Source organism: Callospermophilus lateralis, chromosome 17 (assembly GCF_048772815.1).
Source record: "Callospermophilus lateralis isolate mCalLat2 chromosome 17, mCalLat2.hap1, whole genome shotgun sequence".
NCBI lineage: Eukaryota > Metazoa > Chordata > Mammalia > Rodentia > Sciuridae > Callospermophilus > Callospermophilus lateralis.
Window position 1 is genome coordinate 45,246,899 of NC_135321.1, and position 19,717 is coordinate 45,266,615.

Below are 19,717 nucleotides of genomic sequence, written 5' to 3' on the forward strand. Positions count from 1 at the left end.
TATTTCCTTATCCCAGCTTCCACCCTTCAAAACTAGAGCCCTTCCTGTTCCAAGAGTTCCTTGTCATGATGGCACTTATCACATTGTATAATTATACAATGTGTCTTATCATTATAATGTATGCAATGCCATTAGATCACCTTAAGAAAGCAATGTATTTTAGTTATTTTTGGAACATGGCCCTTAGCATATAGTAGTTAATAAATATTTGAATGAATAATGAATGTACAAAAGAAGGAATATAAGCTTTTGGGGTAGACCATTCTGGATCTAAATTCTGCTGCCTTAAGCTCAAGCAAATTAATATATGTTTATGAATTCATTTCCAAATCTTAAAATGAGAATGTAAATGAGTTATTTTATGTGAAATGCCTCACTCAGTACAGTGCCTGGCACATTTTAGGTGCCCTGTAAATTGCTTTCTAAAACAAAGTAGCTTTTGTTGTTTGTTGTTGTGCTGCCTAGTATACTTTTGTACACTGAATTCATTCTCTAATTTTCAGGGCCTAGAGAGAAAGATGCTGTAGCAAGGGCACCCCTTTAGTGGCTAATGTGACTTTTCTAAGTGCAAGAAATGAGAATAAAAAAAGAAGAAACAATGACTTTTCAGATAACCTGAAGCCTCACAGAAATCAATTCCAAATTTTCTGAGTCATGGCCTTTGATTTTATTTTTTTTTAACACATTTTACATCTTAAGTGCAAATAGAACCACCACTGATTGCAGAGAAACTAAGTATCCTGGGCTCTTTTTAAAGAAATATTATTAAAATATTAAATATTTTGTTCATTATTACTCAGGACTCACTAAAGTATGAGAACAGATATGTATATATTCTAGAGAAGTTTAAAACTTACTTTGGAGCAAAAGTTTTGCTTATTTCACCAGAGCATTTTAATTAACCAGAAATCTCATAAACCTGAATATCTCACTTAAGAGGAGTGCTTATCTGGTGGATTTTTCTGTTCTTGGAGCCTTTTTCTACCAGTCAAGTCTAGGCAGAATAAGAAGTCATCTATTGAGCTTCAGTAGGCTGCACATGAGTAGGATTAATACCATTTTCTGCCTCCGGGCTCAGTCTTACCTCAACTAGAGTATAAACAGTGAGTGAGAACTAGTTTACCGTGGTGAACACCAACTCCTCCTCTACAGAAGCCAGAGTATCTGGCAGAACTGTGGTGTAGAGGATTCCTTTGCTTTCCTGAGTTTCCTGAGGAGCATGCTGGCCATTTAAAAGTTGTCAGGGCCAAAAGACAGCTCGAGCTCAAGGCTACTCTAGGACCTTGCAGGAGACTCACAGGACACCAAGCCTAGCACTAGTGGCAGTTGCCTTACTTCCCTTCCGAGAAACCCCTGCGGGGTTCTGCGCTCCCCCCTCGCTGGTCTCTACCTGCTCCTTCCCAGAGCCCCTACGCCTGGGGAAGGGAGGAGGGAGCAGGACAACGACAAGGCGGCTGCGGAAGGAGCCGCCTGCTGCAGGCCACGCTGCGCGCCGCTCCCCGCTGGCTCGCACTCAGCCGCTGAGCCCTGGAGGGCGGGTCTGCGGCCGAGCGAGCCTGCAGCCGGCGAAGGGGCGCAGCAAAGACCTCTGAGGCCCGGGCTGCGGTGCTGGAGTCCTGGACCAAGGGCGGCTGCTCCTCTGCCCGACCTCACTGGGGGAGGCGGGAGCTGCTGCCCTGCTGGAGCCAGGGGCGGGCCACGCGAAGGTGACTTAGGGAGACCTTGCGGTGCCGCCCTGGATCGCGCTTTGCTGATCAGCTCGGCTGGAGAGGCGGAGAAGCCGGAGTAGGAACAGGCCAAACGCATTTGTGCTGGAGATTGCTGAGGAGTGCAGGCTGGAGCGTGCTGGCTGGGGTCCCGAGATCTGGCCCAGGTGGGTAGGTGTGTGTGCCTGCTCAGTGGCTTTGCCAGGGTAGCCTTGGGGGCTAGGGAGGACACCGAGGAATGAAGAGCGGGGGAGGGGGGCGGCCAGATGTGATCGAGGGATGCGGGAGGATCCAAGAATAGTTGGTTGAGTGTGCACAGAGCAGGGTATAGCTGCGGGTGCAGCCACGGGTGCATGGGGAGGGGAGTATCAAGCAGGAAGACCCCAGCTTCTCTCCTCCCAGCCCGGGATCTTCCGGCTAAGTGTGTTTGCCTCTGGTTCCTACAGGAGGAGCCCCTGGGGAAAAATATCGACTGATATATATATATATATATTTTTTTTTTTAACTAAATATTAGTATTAGGTCAAGTGGGGCTGGAGTGGGAGGAGTAAGACAGTGAAAGACATTGTTGTCCTAAATAACCTTCCAAGTTAGTGATTTTTTTGCCTGTCTCTACTCTGGCTGACATTGAGATGAACTTACCATCTCAGCTTCAGAGGCCGCTGAAATTCCAAGAATCCGAGGGGAAATGCATGAATGAATTGAGGAGAGAAAGGGAAATTATATTAATGTTGAGATGTGGGGAGGTGGCTTTTAACTTTAATGTTTGAATAAGGATTTTCGATTACGCATAGGCTTTCTTTGTAGCTTAAATCAGTGGGGAATCATGTTCCTAGCATTCAAACCATGTGGCTAGTTGTTTTGTGTTTTCAGTTGTGCTGGATTTTTCTGGGTGTGCAGGGAAGGTACTCAAGAGAGAAAGATGCCAGGAAACAGCTTTGTTCAGCTTTTTTGACTTATTAAAGCTATTAAAAGTTTCTTAATTTTAATTAGTTCAGAGAATTAAGGCACTTCATTTTAAAGGCATGTCATTGCTTAGCAGGAACCTCTTTCAGAGGAGAAAAATGCTTGAAATTCGTGTTGGAGTGATGTGTAGGCTAAAATATGGGATCTAAGTATAAACTTTCTTTTCAGTTTACCCCAACCAATTTAATCTCTCTTCCAAATAACAGCTGATTTTTAGCTCTAGAGTGGTTGACTTGGCAAGGTGACTCAATTTTGATTTAGTAGGTATATAATCTGAACTCGAAAAGACAGAGGCTGTTTCATTTCAGCCTCTGTCTCAGTACTTTTACTAGACTGGAGTTTTAAAGGAAATTTGTATCATTGTGAATATGTTGAACTCCTGTCTCTCCTTTTTAGGAACCTTATAAAAGTTAATTTTCAGGGATTTCTTTGGTAAAAGTGACCCACCTAAGATCTTTGCTCTCTAGTTCACCCTGCAAAATTGGGGGGAAATTAAAAAAGCTTATTAGGTTTTCTATATTAAAAACAAATATAGTACAAACACATCTTAAATATAATGCATACAATAACAAAGTTATGCAACATCATAATCTAAGCTCCATGTATCATTTTCATTCTTTTAAAGACTTGATGAACTCTTATTACTGTTTCTGGCATTCAGATAGGCTACTGTTGCTAGCTCTGAAGATTCTAAGAAAAATTTTAATTCCTTTAAAAAAAAAGTAGAAATTTAGGATTTTTACTTGATCCATATTATTCACGTATATTTATTTTTTCAGTTTATGTATAATCCAGGTAAACACTGCTATAAATTAATTTTGGAAGGACTAGGTCACAAATTATACACAAGTAAAATTAATGTTTATGTAAAATGAAGCTGGGTTTCATTTTGATAACTTTGGGGTTCTGTTCCTTGTGACCTAAGTTCTATCTTGGTGAGTTGTCATATCACAGAATACAAGACTGGAACCTGCATGCAATTTTGTCTTGTTTCCTACTGTATTGCCAGTGTGGAATGTAGCACCTGGCTTATACTTTCATGAATTTTGAGTAAGTTGTATTGGCAGGCATTACTTTCATTTTAATTTCAAAATGTTCAGAATGTAACCCCTGTATATTGTTATAATGGTCCATTGGGGATTTAATAGTTATTACTTTATGTAAAAATTTTCTTTGATAATTCAGCAAGTATTTACAGAATGTTTCCCTTCTTGGAGACTTCCAGAGGAGTCTGTCTTTATAAAACTTAGTTTACAACAGGAGTCAGATGACTAGATTATTACCGAAGGTACAACACAGAAGCAACAGAAGAAGATGAATTCTAGCAAAGACTGGATTGGTGCGGGGAGGGAGGGAGAAGAAAAAATCCACTGTAAACGAAGAAACATAAGATTTTTTTGAAGGACTTTGTAAAATAAGTTTCAAACTCTTAAAGCATATCTTGGGCAGTTAAAATCACTGAAAGATTTTAATCAAAAGAGATTTAATCAGATTTGCTCTTTATGAGAAGGATTAGAGGACAGGCCTGAAAGCAGGAGGACCAGGTGCAGGAATTCAAGAGAGATAATCCAGCCTGAGTCAAGTTAGTGACTGAGGGAAAGAAAAAGAAGATACAGAGCAGGGAGATAATTCAAAAATAAATAACATAAGTAGGAGCTGACAGTAGACTGAATATTGAAGGAAATGGCCATGTCATTACTGACTTCAGCCTCTGGCATTGCCACCAGATAAAGTTGACTAAGTAGGGAATAAATGGAATGTGGGAAGATGAGTTCTTTCTTGGATGCATTGACATGTCCTTACTTGTCCAATAAAGTTTGGGAGTCATTATGTTGGGAGTCACCTAAGTAAATGTGGTAATGAGTCCATGGAATGAGTAATATCAGAGAACTATAACTTGAAAAAATTTGAAATCAAAGGATTGAATGCTGACATTTAAAGACAAGTGGAAGAAAGGGAACCAGATCAGAAGGAAACACTGAGAAAAAGCACTCAGAAGCAGGAGCAAGTCTAGGACAGGGGAGGTCAAAGGAGAAGAGCTTTCTGAGCTGTTCAGGTAATGTCCCTGGGAGATGGGAGCCGAGTGGCCTTGCAGTATTTGATGAGAGAGATGTTTTAGAAGCATGACAGGAATAAGCCAGATTGCAGAGGAGTAAATGTGAGGGAATTAAGGAAGCAGAAATAATATAGACTGTGATTCAATTTGTGTGGACATTCATAATTTTTTTTTTTTTTAGAGAGAGTGAGAGAGAGAGAAGAGAGAATTTTTTTTTTTTTTTTTTTTTTTTTTTTAGTATTTATTCTTTAGATTTTGGCAGACACAACATCTTTGTTTGTATGTGGTGCTGAGGATTGAACCCGGGCGGCACGCATGCCAGGTGAGCGTGCTACCGCTTGAGCCACATCCCCAGCCCGACATTCATAATTTGTGAATAATTAAAAATTTGTTACTTTCCTCCAGTCCTTATGCTTTTCATTTTTTTTAAATATACTTTTTAGGGCTTTTAGGGTATGTTCAATATATAGTAGGAGTACATTTTCATCCCTTATATTAAAAAAAAACACTTTTCATGATTCACTGTTATTTATTCACTGATATTTAACAAATACCATTTACCAGGTTAATGGCATTCATTTTCATTCTTGTATTAAATTTTTTAATCAGGAAAAAATGTTGAATTTTATTATTTTTTTTTCCTGTATTTGTTAAGAGGATCATATGTTTTTTAAAAAATGTTTTGGTAAATTATACATTTAGTTTTTTTTCTAACAATAACCTATCCTTGTGTATGTGGAATAAACCTGCTTCAGTTATGATGTATTTTCTATAACATTCTCAATTTAGTTTCTTTGGGATTTTGACATTTCTATTCACGTATAAGAATGGCTTGTTAATTTCTTTTTGTTCTGTTCTTATCAGGGTTTAGTATCAAGGTTATATTGACCTTAAAAAATGAGTTTAGGAGTATTGCCTCTTTTGCTGTTCTCTGGAAGAGTTGCATAAAATGTAAATGATCTGTTCTTTGAAAATTTAGAATTTTCTTGTAAAACCATCTTTGTGAGTTTTTAAAAATTTACTATATATTTATTATATATATTTAATGTTTGTAAGGCTATTTTAGTTTTCTGTTTTGGGGGTCAGTTTTGACAAGTACATTTTTCTAAGAATTTATCCTTTCAATTGAATTTTGTTGTTACAAAGCCATTCATAGTATTATTTTATTATTTTAAAATTTATGTTGGATCTGTAGGTATGTATTCCTTTTCTTACTCTTTTTTGTACAATTTTTCCTAATATTTGGATATATGTGAATAAATTTTTCATTCTTCAAATGAGTGTCCCTGGCCTATACCCCATCCACTCTCACCCTAGACACTCTCAAATAAGTTTCATTAAAACTTTGTTAACTTGATTGCTTTATCAAAGATCAGTCTTTAGCTTTGTTATCTATTGCTACTTTAAAATTTTCTGCAGTTATCTCATCACTTTCTTTAAATTAACACCCCCACCCCATGATCTACACATTTATTATTCTCTGTTCCTTGAAAGTGGATAATTTGTTCAAAATTTGTTCTTTTGGAAGTTATATAGTTTATTTCTAGTATTTTGTAATTCAGCAAACATATCACTGCTGGCTTTATTCTTTATTTTGATTATAGATTCTAATAGTTTGTGTTTGCATAGACTCCATCTTGCCAGACTGAAGACTACTGAAGAATGTAGTCTAGGTTTGTCTTTTTTCCCTCTTATCTCCCTGTTTCCCCAGCTTGGCATTTTTCTTTGTCTCTTTTCCCCACCTTGCTGAGCACCTTCCTTTTATTCCCTTCCTTTATACTTTCTTTTCTATACCTTGTTACTTTAAGTTGTAGAAGAATGATTATTTACTTGTCACTGTCCCTCACTCTCCCTGTACTGATTATCTATCTTTGAGGATTTTTCAATTATCTGCTGGGTATACTCCATCTCGCTCTTTCCTTCTTAGAACGTTGGCCCCAGCACCAAAGAGGAAAAAAGCTGAGGTGACCTGTGTCTGATTTTCATTAAATGTTCAAAAGTTCACCATTATTTACCACATGATCTTTGTTACTCCTTATACAGCCCAACTTGAGGAAGGCATACATGGTAGAACATGAACCAGTGACTGTTTGGCATCCTGAGGCCTGAGTTTCAGTAACAGACTCTTTCCTGGCACTTTAACTTGGGTAGGCTAAGTAAGCCTTATTCCAGGGCTCACATTCTTTCTGTGTAACCACAAGGTTTTGGACACAGATCCTTTCTCTCTGCTTCACAAGTTGCTGTGATACTCAAATGAGAATAAGAGTCAACCTATCAGTTTTATATTATAAAAGTCTTTTCGTGCTGTGTTCTCAGGAAAATGTCTTCAGAGGAATTTGTACACAATTCAGGGATAGAATGGATTGGTTTGTGGCATGTTGTGATGGATGAGAGAAACCCTGATGGGAAGCTCTAGGTGGTGACAGGAATGACAAGAAGCACAAGAGTTGTGCTCAGTGGTTGAGATGCCTCTCCCCTGGGACAACAGAGCTCATAACCTTCCTGGCTGCAGGATCATGTTATGTGTTGTGGCTGGATACTATCCTTTACTAAATGTCATCTATTTCTTTCCCTAGTGATTATGTGCTACATTCAGGACACTGGGCTTTTTTGAGTTTACTTTCTGTAAGAAATAAGCCTTCACTTATAATAATGTTTCCGTAAAGGAGATTTTGTGGTTCTGGGTTCTAGACAGCTGAATTGAAGGTGTTTTGTGTATATAATTGGTTATATGTTATAGAAATAATTTAATTTTGAATATTTTCTTCTTTTTTATTTTACTTTATGTAACGGAGTCATACAAATTCTCAATGCAATAGGATCAATCTTGTACAGACATCAGTCTGGTGGTTTTCAAAGGTTTTATTGGGGATGGAGGCAGATGGAGATACCAGTACCTAAGACAGAAAAGCACCTTATTCACAAAGGCACCTCTATAAAACAGCTTCAAAATGATTGCTCTGTTTTCCTTTATTTTACTGAGGAGTCTAGGACCTGAGAGAGGATTGTTTATTTGCTCAATCTAGTGTAGGTAGGAGGATGCAAAGCTTAGAGCTAAATCTAGGATCCTGCCACCAGATTTAGTGCTAAGAGCACCCCAACTTATCATATACATGGCTTGAATTAAGAAAGTTCATCTATTAGATAACACAAAACATCCTTTTTTGAAGCTGATGTGGTCGTGTATATAATTGAAATGAGATAAGCAATGATGAAGAAAATACCAATATTCCTGAATAAAATATATACCAATAAAATACCAATATTCCTGGTTCTCAATAGGAAATTGCTGTTCATCTTTTTGGGAATTTTTTTCTGTGGTATAGAAATTGCATTTTGGAGGAAAATACAATTTGTCTATTTCTCTAGATATTCTTAATTTTATTTTGAGATGAAACCAGATGGTCAAAACTCTACACCCTGGATATATTTTCTTGGTTTTTAGAAAAATTGAGTGTATTGAATTGTAAGTTGGAATTAGACCCTCATTTTATATTAAGGGACATTTAAAAAACAATTGCCTTTAATCACATGATTATTTTGCCTTCTGATGCTCTTATTCCCCTATATATTAACCTGGATAAGAAATTAGAGCTAAGGGCAAAGAGGGAGTTTGTTTTCCCTAGAGAACTGGTATTTTTTTTTTCCTTGTGGACAATTAAAAGGGCATAATTGATTGTATTTCTCTTTCTCTTTTGGCCTTAAGAGAGTTCAAAGCCAGATTTATGACTTGTCCATATATACTTGTAGGCTGTGTTACTGAGGGATCCTACCCCAATATTGCCGCAGTCTGGCTGGGCACAATTCAGGAGCCACTTGTCAAAAGAAACGAACTTTATTTTGAGAACACACACACCGCACCACACAGCTCCTCAGGAAAAACCTTCAGAGCCCAACTGCCACCACCGGCTTCCCACAAGCCTCTCCACCTCCCCCACTCCTCCTGCTCTTGAGGCCAATTGGCTGGGTCGTGTGGGCAGAGCCAAAAAAAGTTCCCCAATGAGCAGCTCCTTGGTCTGAAAGGGCGGGGAAACAGCCCAATGAGCATCACCACAGAGGAGCCAATCAGTTGGCAGCTAGAAGTTTGCTGGGGCCCCTTTGGCTATGGCTCTCAACACAATATGATATCAGAAATTGTTCTCTGTTTTTACAACCTTACAGTTTGGCAATCACTGGATTATGGCATTCTCTTGTGAATTAGTTGAATGTGGTTGTGCCCCACAGTAAATTCATGTATAGTGACCATATTTTGGGATTTTTCTGTAAGTAGTATTAAGTAAATAGTTGTTAAACTGTTTTTATTTTTATTTTATACTGTGGTTCTATTTTATGTGAAGAAGATAAATATTTTATATTAATTGACTTTATTATAGATAATTTCAAGCCCCCAAGTCAAAATACATGGCAAAACTACAGTGGGCACCCACCACCCCTGTGTTCATATGAGTCAGTCTAAATATATATTTTAGTTCAACATTTGGAGAAAAAAAATTTACTATTTTTATTTGTGTTTAAATACACAAAGAATTTACCATTCTAATCATTTTAGTCAGGTAGTTCAGAGGCATTAAGTATATTTGCATTATTGTGCATTCATCATCACCATCTACCTGTTAGAAGTCTTTTCATCTTGTAAAATTGAAACTATACCCATTAAACAGTATCTAAACAATATTTACTGTTCCCCCCTCCTCCCAAGTGCCTAGAAACCATCGTTCTACTTTCTATCTCTATGAAATTGTATTTGTACAGTATTTGTCTTCTTTTGTTTGACTTATTTTACTTAAAACAGTGTCCTTAAAGTTTATCCATGTCATAGCATGTGTCAGAATTTCCTTCTACTTAAGGCTGTATATATGTATGTGTGTATATGCCATTCTTTGTTTGGTAGTTCTTCTCTCCATGAACACTTGGATTGCTTCCTCCTTTTGGCTGTTGTAAAGAATGTTACTTGAATATGGGTGTATGAATACCTCTTTGAGTCTCTGCTTTCATTTCTTTTGCATATATACACAAAATTGATATTGCTGGATATTATATGGCAGTTGTTTTAATTTTTTTGAGGAACCACTACATTGTGGTGTCCATAGCAGCTGTGCCATTTTACATTCCAACAGTGCCAAGAGTTCTAATTTCTCTATATTCTCACAAACTTTTTTTTTTTGACAGCCATCTGAAATGGTGTGAGGTATGGAGAAAAATGTTTTAAGTAGAATTAGTAACATTTTCTGTTCAAACATTAGCTCCAAGGTGTCCTGACTATCCCTGCGTACATTGACCCATAATTGCCCTGCAGAGTGGTGCTTTTTCAAATTGTATAGTATTTGCTCTGCATGAAATGTGTTGGAGGGGGGTGCACCTTGGTGTCTCCCTTTTCACTTGGCTAAAAAACAACTCCTCCACAAAACAGGGTGGATTCTTGAGATTTTCATGGACTCAAGAATTGATTTAAGTTTATATATACAAAGTTTCCAGAAACTTTGAAGTCAAGGAAAACTTTAAGATTGATGGATGGGAAAATTTAAATATAAAATTCTAAAAGCAATCTCAGATTTCATCTTATTTTCCTGTATTTGTGGAAATTCTCTCTATAATCTTTGCCAGCCAGACAGTCATTTCATATTATATGTGAGCTCGTACATTGGTTGATATAAAGGTGTAAAGTCCAGTGGTTAAAAGTGTGGGACCTGAGTCATTGAGACCTGGTTTTGGATACAGGCTTTGTCACTTACTAGCTATGTAATCCTAGGTAGGTCATGTAATCTTGTTGAGCTGGAGCTTCCTCATGGGCAGTAATGACTGCTTCATAGGGCTGTGGGTGGGGAAGATTGAATGCAATAATATGTATTTAGCATAACATCTGGCAAAACAACATAGATGCTAGCCCCTGCTACTGACACTTTTATACAAGAGTGATCTCTTAGGGCCACCCAGTCTACCATGAGAGAACTATAAATATTAGAAGGTTAAGCATTCCATAAGGCAAAAAACTGTCTGCCCCCGACCCCTTTCCTTTTAAAATTCATGTTTCTAGGTCTGTGCTCTTCAGCATCACACAAAAGTGTCTTTCCTTTCCTGTGACAATTCCTTAGCTATTTGGAACAACCAGTAAATTGTTTTCCCTGAGTCAGACATCACCAGACTCCATTGTTACGACTGTGTCAAGCTTTCTAGATCGTTCCTTTTTTCTTCACTTATTCCTCTCAGGTTTTCCCTTAAAACTCATTATTAGAAAGGAGCTAAGTGTTCTATAGGGCGTTGGTGCAAAGCACAGCACTTCTCATTTGGCTTTCTATCTGGCTCACTCCTTCCCCTCTGTCAGCTGTTGATCCAGTGATACCTTCTTGGTGTGCCCCCTGGACTCCTGGATGACATCCCTATCTCCCAGGACTCCCTTTCCTATAGCAGGTTTGTTTTCATATCTTGTGTTTTCCACCATTAAACATACTAAGTATTCTTCTAGTTCTCCTTGTTCCTCTTCTCATTGTAGACTGTAAGTTGGATGAGTACAGGGATTGATTGTTGCCTATTTTCTTTACTGTTGATTCACAGAGCCTGGAATGCCAGGCATGGTGTGTGGGTGGTTGATTGTATTTGTTGAAGAGCACAGTGGAATGAGTGACTGACTCTTCCTTGGTTGCTGCTTCTGAATTTCTTGAAAGGGGCACTTGTTCCATTTCACAGTCATTGGTCAAATTTTTTTCTTTTGAAAAAATCACAAAAAAATGTTAAGTGTACCTGAAGAAGGGAATATAAGAAGCCATGTTCATTGTTTTAGAATTTGGTAATTTTTAAATCACTTTGGTTGCTTAGTAAATTAGATGTGTCGTGTGTGTGTGTGTGTGTGTTGCGCACACATGCTGGGGAGGGAAGCCAGGAATAATCCACCACTGATCCCCCATTCCCTTTTTTTAATTTTAATTAAAAAAAATTTTGAGACAAGGTCTCAGTTGCCCGGGCTGGCCTTTTAACTTTAAATCTTCCTTCATTAGAATAGCTGGGATTACCAATGTGCAACACCATTTTAGCTTAATATTTGTTTTTGTACAAACATAAAATTTTTGTTGTATAAAAATATAGGTTATTATAGGTTATTAAAGCAAGAATATTTGCTTTTTAAAATTATCTTAACAGAGTTTTGCAAGTAGTGAGCTCAAGATAAATAATCTTTAAGTATGGCCAAAGCTCCAAACCAGGTGCTTAATGTCCAGTGTGCCCTGGAAATAATTTCTATATGTTCTATGACTGGTAAAACCTGAGAACCATTGTTTTTTTTTTTTAATTTTTAAGATAGTTGTACACAATACTTTTATTTGGTTATATTTTTTATGTGATTCTGAGGATCAAACCCAGGACTTTGAATGTGCTAGGCAAGCACTCTACCGCTGAGCCACAACCCCAGCCCATGAAAACCACTGTTTTAAGATACTTAAAATATTTTCTTCAGATAGAGTACTAAAGTAGTGATTTCATTTTTTATCCATAGTTTGAGAACCATGGAAACACCTTTTGAAATTGAATAAAACATCAACATTTTATTCAAGGAAAGTTAGTTTCAGAAGGGCTTAACTATATTCACTGTATGCAGAAGGCTATTCTCAGAGACAGAGCTGAAGGCATTTCAGTGGAGATGTGATCATGGTATAGTTGTGTAGTGGAAAGGTCCTTTGCCACAGTCCAGCTGCAGCAAAATAACCGGGGGGTGACGAACAACTTGTGTACATTGATACAGCAGGAGTGGGAGCCGTTTATTGTAGGACAGGAGGGGTATATATACATTCCACACAGCTTATCTTAATTAACATAAACTAGATACAGCTGTCAACCAATAAGGAATCTCCACACTTAATGGCTCGCTTGTGTTACTTCACAAACCTCTCCCTCTGGCAAAATGCCAGGCGCCATCTTGACTTGTTTACAGACTCTAACAGTCCTTAACAGTGAAAAGAAGAAACTTATTCTTTCAATAGCATTGATGAATCTTTGCAGGTGGGGGTGAGGGTTGGATCCCTGTGTGAAAGAGGCCAGACACAAAAGAGACATCCCAAAACAGACAAACCTGATCCAGGGTTATAGAAATCAGAGTGTGGGTGCCTGGGGTGGAGAGAATGGGAGAATGCCTGAAGGAGCCCATGAGGATGGAGGAGGTGTGATAGAAATGTTCTGTGTCTTGGTAGTGGTGCTAGTTACATGGGGTATATAGTCATAAAAATTCATTGAACTTTACACTGAAAATGGATGTGTTATACATAATCTTAGTAAAGTTCACTTAAAAATTAAAGTTAGAGTTGCTATGGTGTTACTTCTGTTATAAATAACTTTTTATGGTTATTTTCATCAGCAGAACTATGAACAACCAAGCTCCTGAATAAATTGTGAAATCAAGATATGTGTAGATTATGATTAAACTTCTCTGCCTTCAAAAATGATCATGTATCTGTTTTGGCACATATCTAAAAAGGATATTTATTTCAAGCATAGATAAAGTGCACAGATCTGTGGTGAGCGATTACATAAGGATAAGCTATTTTTAGGCAGAAGCTTTGCAGCCACGATGAGACAGGGGTGTGCTTAACAAATTCTCAGATTGGGCTCCCCTGCTGGATGTCTGAAAAGCCGTGTGTGAACACCAGTTCACATCTGACACACTGCACATTTAATGCAGAACTTTGATCCAGACTTTGACTCCTAAATAGATATGTTTAAGAATAATTTGCTAATTATGAAATTATGAGAGGGATATAGAAGGGATATAAATCTGTGCAGTTTATAATACATCAATCGTAGAGGGATATAGAAGACATAGGCGTTATTAGATAGCTATTTTCCGTAAAGCATAGAGATTATAGAAATTAGAATCCAAGATCAACTAGTAAGACTTTAGTGTGTCTAGTTTATTCATATTGATATACAGATACACAAAATATACATTGCTGTTAAGTATCTTACGTTTTTAAAAATCAGAGTGAATGTGTTTCTTTGGTCATCTAGTTTTTGAAAATATTTTTAAGACTATAACAAATGTTTGGTTGGTTTAATTCCCACTGTCAGTATATGAGCAATCTTGTTACTGTGCTTTTCCTATTGCTATTTGTTAGCATTTTTCCAGTTTTATTAAAGAATATTTGTTTTATAAACTGCACAGATTTAAAGTGTAGTTTAATAAATTTTGACATATGCTTACACTGGTAAAGCCATCATCACTGGATAAGGAATACCTCCCATCTTTTTGTATGCCACCCATTCTGTCTCCTACCCCATCTGTAGGCAGCTGTTGATAAGCTTTCTATCACTAGAGTCAATAGAAATTTTCTAGAATATCGTATAGATTGTACTTTGGGTGGAAGGGACCTGGCTCCTTTGACTCAGTGAAATTATTTTGGGATTCAGCCATGTTATTGCATCCCTTTTTGTTGGTGAATAGTATTCTGTTTCTTTTCATTGCTGAATAGTATTCTTTTATGCCTGTACCACAATTCATCCATTCACCTATTGATGGACATTAGTTTCCAGGACTTGGCTATTACAAATAAATTATCAATATATGTATACAAGTATTTGGACATAATCTTTTATTTTTCTTAGATAAATATCTTAGGTATTGAATGGTGCAGTTATATGATAAATGTGTTTGTGCTTTTTTTTTCTTAAAAGCTTTTTTAAAAAATTGATGTAAAATTCCCAATATAAAATCAAATTTTCAGCATACTAGTCACTGGCATAATGTGAAACTGTCACCTCTTTATTCTTCTAAAATATTTTCATCATCCCAAAAGGGAACTGTTAATCATTAAGCAGTTTCTCCCCATCCTCTTCCTTGTCCCAAGTCTCTGAAAACCAGTAATATGCTTTCACTAATAATTTGCCTTTGTTGGGCTAAAAACATGCAATGGAGGAAGGATAGCATCTTCAACAAATGGTGCTGGGAAAATTGGAAATCCATATGCAACAAAATGAAACTGAATCCCTTTCTCTCGCCATGCACAAAAGTTAACTCAAAATGGATCAAGGAGCTAGATATCAAATCAGAGACACTGCGTCTGATAGAAGAAAAAGTTGGCTACAATCTACATACTGTGGGGTCGGGCTCCAAATTCCTTAATAGGACGCCCATAGCCCAAGAGTTAATAACAAGAATAAACAAATGGGACTTACTTAAACTAAAAAGTTTTTTCTCAGCAAAAGAAACAATAAGAGAGGTAAATAGGGAGCCTACGTCCTGGGAACAAATCTTTACTCCTCACACTTCAGACAGAGCCCTAATATCCAGAATATACAAAGAACTCAAAAAATTAGACAATGAGATAACAAATAACCCAATCAACAAATGGGCCAAGGACCTGAACAGAAATTTCTCAGAGAAGGACATACAATCAATCAACAAGTACATGAAAAAATGCTCACCATCTCTAGCAGTCAGAGAAATGCAAATCAAAACCACCCTAAGATACCATCTCACTCCAGTAAGATTGGCAGCCATTATGAAGTCAAACAACAATAAGTGTTGGCGAGGATATGGGGAAAAGGGTACACTTGTACACTGCTGGTGGGACTGCAAATTGGTGAGGCCAATTTGGAAAGCAATATGGAGATTCCTGGGAAAGCTGGGAATGGATCCACCATTTGACCCAGCTATCGCCCTTCTCGGACTATTCCCTGAGGATCTAAAAAGAGCGTACTATAGGGATACTGCCACATCAATGATCATAGCGGCACAATTCACAATAGCTAGACTGTGGAACCAACCTAGATGCCCTTCAATAGATGAATGGATTAAAAAAAATGTGGCATCTATACACAATGGAATATTATGCAGCACTAAAAAATGACAAAATCATAGAATTTGCAGGGAAATGGATGGCATTAGAGCAGATTATGCTAAGCGAAGCTAGCCAATCCTTAAAAAACAAATGCCAAATGTCTTCTTTGATATAAAGAGAGCAACTAAGAACAGAACAGGAAGGATGAGCATGAGGAAAAGACTAACACTAAACAAAGACGAGAGGGGGGGAGAGAAAGGGAGAGAGAAGGGAAAGCATATGGAAAGAGTAGGAGACCTTCAATGTTACACAAAATTATAAGAGGTTGTGAGGGGAAAGGAGGAGGGAAAAAAGGGAGAGAATTAAACAACAGCAGAGGAGGTAGAGAGGGAAGATGGGAGGGGAGGGGAGGGGAGGGGGGATAATAGGGGATAGGAATGGTAGCAGAACACAACAGTCACTAATATGCCATTATGTAAAAATGTGAGTGTGTAACCAATGTGATTCTGCAATTTGTATTTGGGGAAAAAATAGGAATTCATAACCCAATCGAGTCAAATGTATGAAAGATGATATATCATGAGCTCTGTAATGTTTTGAACAATCAATAAAAAAAAAAAAAGAAAGAAAATGAAAAGGACAGGGGCTGTGGTCCAGTGTTTAAGAGCTCCTGGGTTCAATCCCTGAAATAAAAATTTAAAAAGATTACCATATTTCATTAAAAAAAATATTTGCCTTTGTTGGGAATTTTATATGAATGGAATTATTTAATACATAAGATTTTGTGTCTTTTTCTCTTAGCATACTGTTTTTGAAGTTCATAGGCATTGTGGCATGTATCTGTAATTAGTTCCTTTTTATGGCTGAGTAGTATTCTTTTTTGTGTATATTATACATTTTGTGTATCCATTCATACATTTAAGGACACTGGGTTTCTACCCTTTGGGTATTGTGAATAGTACTGGTATAAATATTTTTTTTTAAAGTATTTGAACATTTATTTTTATTTATTTTTTTGGTGTACACCTGAGAGTGTAATTTGTGGATTATAGGGTAATTCTGTGTTTAGCATTTTGAAGAACCACTAAATTATTTTTCTCTATGGCTATATTTTACATTCCCATCAGCATAGACAAAGGCTTCAATTTCTCTATGTACTCATGATTAGTTGTTTTCCTTTTTTTTTTTTTTTAATTGTAGCCACTCTAGTGGGTGTGAAGTAGTAGCCTCATTATGGTTATGATTTCCATTCCCCTAGTGACTAAAGATTGTTGAACAATTTTTCATGTGCTTGTTGGTTATTTGTATATCTTCAGGGAAAAATGCCCATTAGGTTCTTCATTTTTTAATTGGATTGTTTGTTTTACTAAGTTAAAAGAGTTCTTTGTATAATTGTGTATATATTTTAGATAATACACTCTTAACCAATATATGACTTAAAAATATTTTCTCTCATTGTCTATTTTAAAATTTTCTTTTTAGTTATAGATAGACAGAATGCCTTTATTTTGTTTATTTTTATGTGGTCCAAAGGATCAAACGCAGTGCCTCACACTGGGGCTAATAGCCCCAGCCCTGTTGATTGTCTTTTTACTGTTGATAGTGCTCTTTGACCACCAAATTTTAAATTTTTGTTATTTGTGCTTTGGTGTATTTTTGTTTTAAAATTAACTCACAATTATACACACTTAGGGGTTATAGTACGGTATTTCTGTATACGTATACCATGTGCAGTGATCACATCAGTGTAATTTACATATTCATTACCCCAGATATTTATCATCTCGGTATTAGAAAGACTTAAAATCCTTCTAGTTATTTTGAAAATCAATTAATTGCTGGATAACACAGAACATTAAAAATTGTTTCCCCTATCTAAATACACCCCTTGGTGTATATTTTTTTAGCTACATTGAAACTTTTTGTCAGGGGATCTAAACAAATGTTTTTGCTGTAGTCTAGTACCTCTTCCTCCCCTCACCCACATTTGCCTGTTCAAGTAACCCCTATCCACAAAGAAAGTAGGTAAAATCTTCTGCTTTTTTAAAAAAAGACTGATGATCATGTATTTTTATCAGTGTTGTTTTGGGGCTGTGTGGTTATTGGCAGCATCATGGATTGGGAAACTTGTGGGAAGTGGATAAATGATCTTGGTGACTTTTGGCAACTTTCTTAAAATTTTTAATCTTCTGTTTTTATACACATACACATACACATACACATACACATATATTCCTCATAGTAGTTGTAAGAATTTAATGACCTTAAAAACACACAAAAATGCCATGTATCTATAACTTTGCAATAGACTTAAAAAATTAGTTATGTGTATATATAGAACCATACACAATGGTTAGAACCATACAATGCTTATGAAATTAAAGTCATCTTTTTTTAACTAGACAAACTCATAATGAAATTAGGAATAAAGAGATTTTGGGAGATTTTTTTATTGAAGGTTCTGCACTTAAATTATATCTCTCTTTGTAAATTTTGAAATACTAATAATAGTGAAAGAGATCCTATCAAGACTATCTTGGATTGCTCTTTTTCTCACCTCTCCTCTTATTATTATCCACCTTAATTTTTAAAAATAGTTTGCCTAATTTTGAAATTTTTAACTTATTATACTATAATCTGGAATAATTTGAAAATTATACATTAAAGTTCATACTGCTTGTAGGAATCTAATCCTATAAGTGCTGCTTTGGGGTTGTAAAAGGTATGTAATGAAGGAAATTTAAGCTATTGTAGAGATTCCTAATGTATTACAATCAGTGTCAAGTGGTTCAACTTTTCAATTGTAGAGCAAATTATTATGAGATTTTGTACAAAATTATTCTAAGCCAGAGCCATGAACAGAACAGTGAAATAAACTTGTATGGAATCCCTATTGTTAGCATATAGTGGGAGTAAATGCTACTTTCAGAAGCTTGTTTCTCTTTGTTTTTTAAAAGATGTGTAAAAATGAAACAATTTTTATGTTGTCATTTGTTATTATCGCTAATCTCCCATTGATTTTAAGTCATTCTGACAAAAATAAATCAAATATTCTGGGTTTTTATTGAGTTTTTCCAAACGTCATTATCACCCTGTTTTTAACCCCATCCCATTACTTATCAATATTTTCCCTGCAAGTGTTTCTAAGTACCTGTTTATTGGCTCTGCCCTGGGCATGGAGTTATCTTTAAATTCTTCCTTGATTTAAATGTCTAAAGACACCTTTTGAAAGGAATTAACAGTTATTAGCAGAAATTGCCATTTTAATAAGATCCACTGAGGTCATTTTCTTTCACATATCTGTAAACCATATCTGTCTCTTCCTCATCCAAGTGCAGAGACATACAGAGGTAATTGAGAAAGGCATTTCTTTCTTGAACTGAGTTGAGAAAGAGAGCATTGTCTGTAATAAAGATGGACTTTTTAAGCAGTTTTAAGAGGGAAATTCATCGCCTGGAGGTCATTCCTCAAAAAAAAAGAAAAACCAACAAATAAATGAGCTCACACTTCATCTCAAAGCCCTAGAAAAGGAAGAACAAAACAACAGCAAATGCAGCAGAAGGCAAGAAATAATTAAAATCAGAGCGGAAATCAACGAAATTGAAACAAAAGAAACTATTGAAAAAATCAACAAAACTAAAAGTTGGTTCTTCGAAAAAATAAACAAGATTGACAGACCCTTAGCCATGCTAACGAAGAGAAGAAGAGAGAGAACTCAAATTACTAACATACGGGATGAAAAAGGCAATATCACAACAGATGCTACAGAAATACAGAAGACAATTAGAAATTATTTTGAAAACCTATATTCCAATAAAATAGAAGATAGTGAAGACATCGATAAATTTCTTAAGACATATGATTTGCCCAGACTGAGTCAGGAGGATACACACAATTTGAACAGACCAATATCAATGGAGGAAATTGAAGAAGCAATCAAGAGACTACCCACCAAGAAAAGCCCAGGACCAGATGGGTATACAGCGGAGTTTTACAAAACTTTTAAAGAAGAATTAATACCAATACTTTTCAAGTTATTTCAGGAAATAGAAAAAGAGGGAGCTCTTCCAAATTCATTCTATGAGGCCAACATCACGTTGATTCCGAAACCAGACAAAGACACCTCAAAGAAAGAAAACTACAGACCAATATCCCTGATGAACCTAGATGCAAAAATCCTCAATAAAATTCTGGTGAATCGGATACAAAGGCACATCAAAAAAATTGTG

At 36.5% G+C, this 19,717-nt stretch overlaps 1 protein-coding gene across 4 annotated transcripts in view; it reads left to right on the forward strand.

The window, feature by feature from the left end:
- Osbpl1a (oxysterol binding protein like 1A) overlaps positions 1-19,717 on the forward strand; it is a 206,631-nt gene that overhangs the window by 95,509 nt on the left and 91,405 nt on the right. Inside the window, exon 1 of one of the 4 annotated variants that reach the window (XM_076837293.2) lies at positions 1,444-1,873. The exons of 2 other annotated variants lie outside the window; for them this stretch is intronic. The gene's annotated coding sequence lies outside the window, so the exon portion shown is untranslated. Of the gene's footprint in view, positions 1-1,443; positions 1,874-19,717 lie in introns of those variants that run through there. One more of the 4 variants, XM_077105645.1, reaches the window with a different exon arrangement.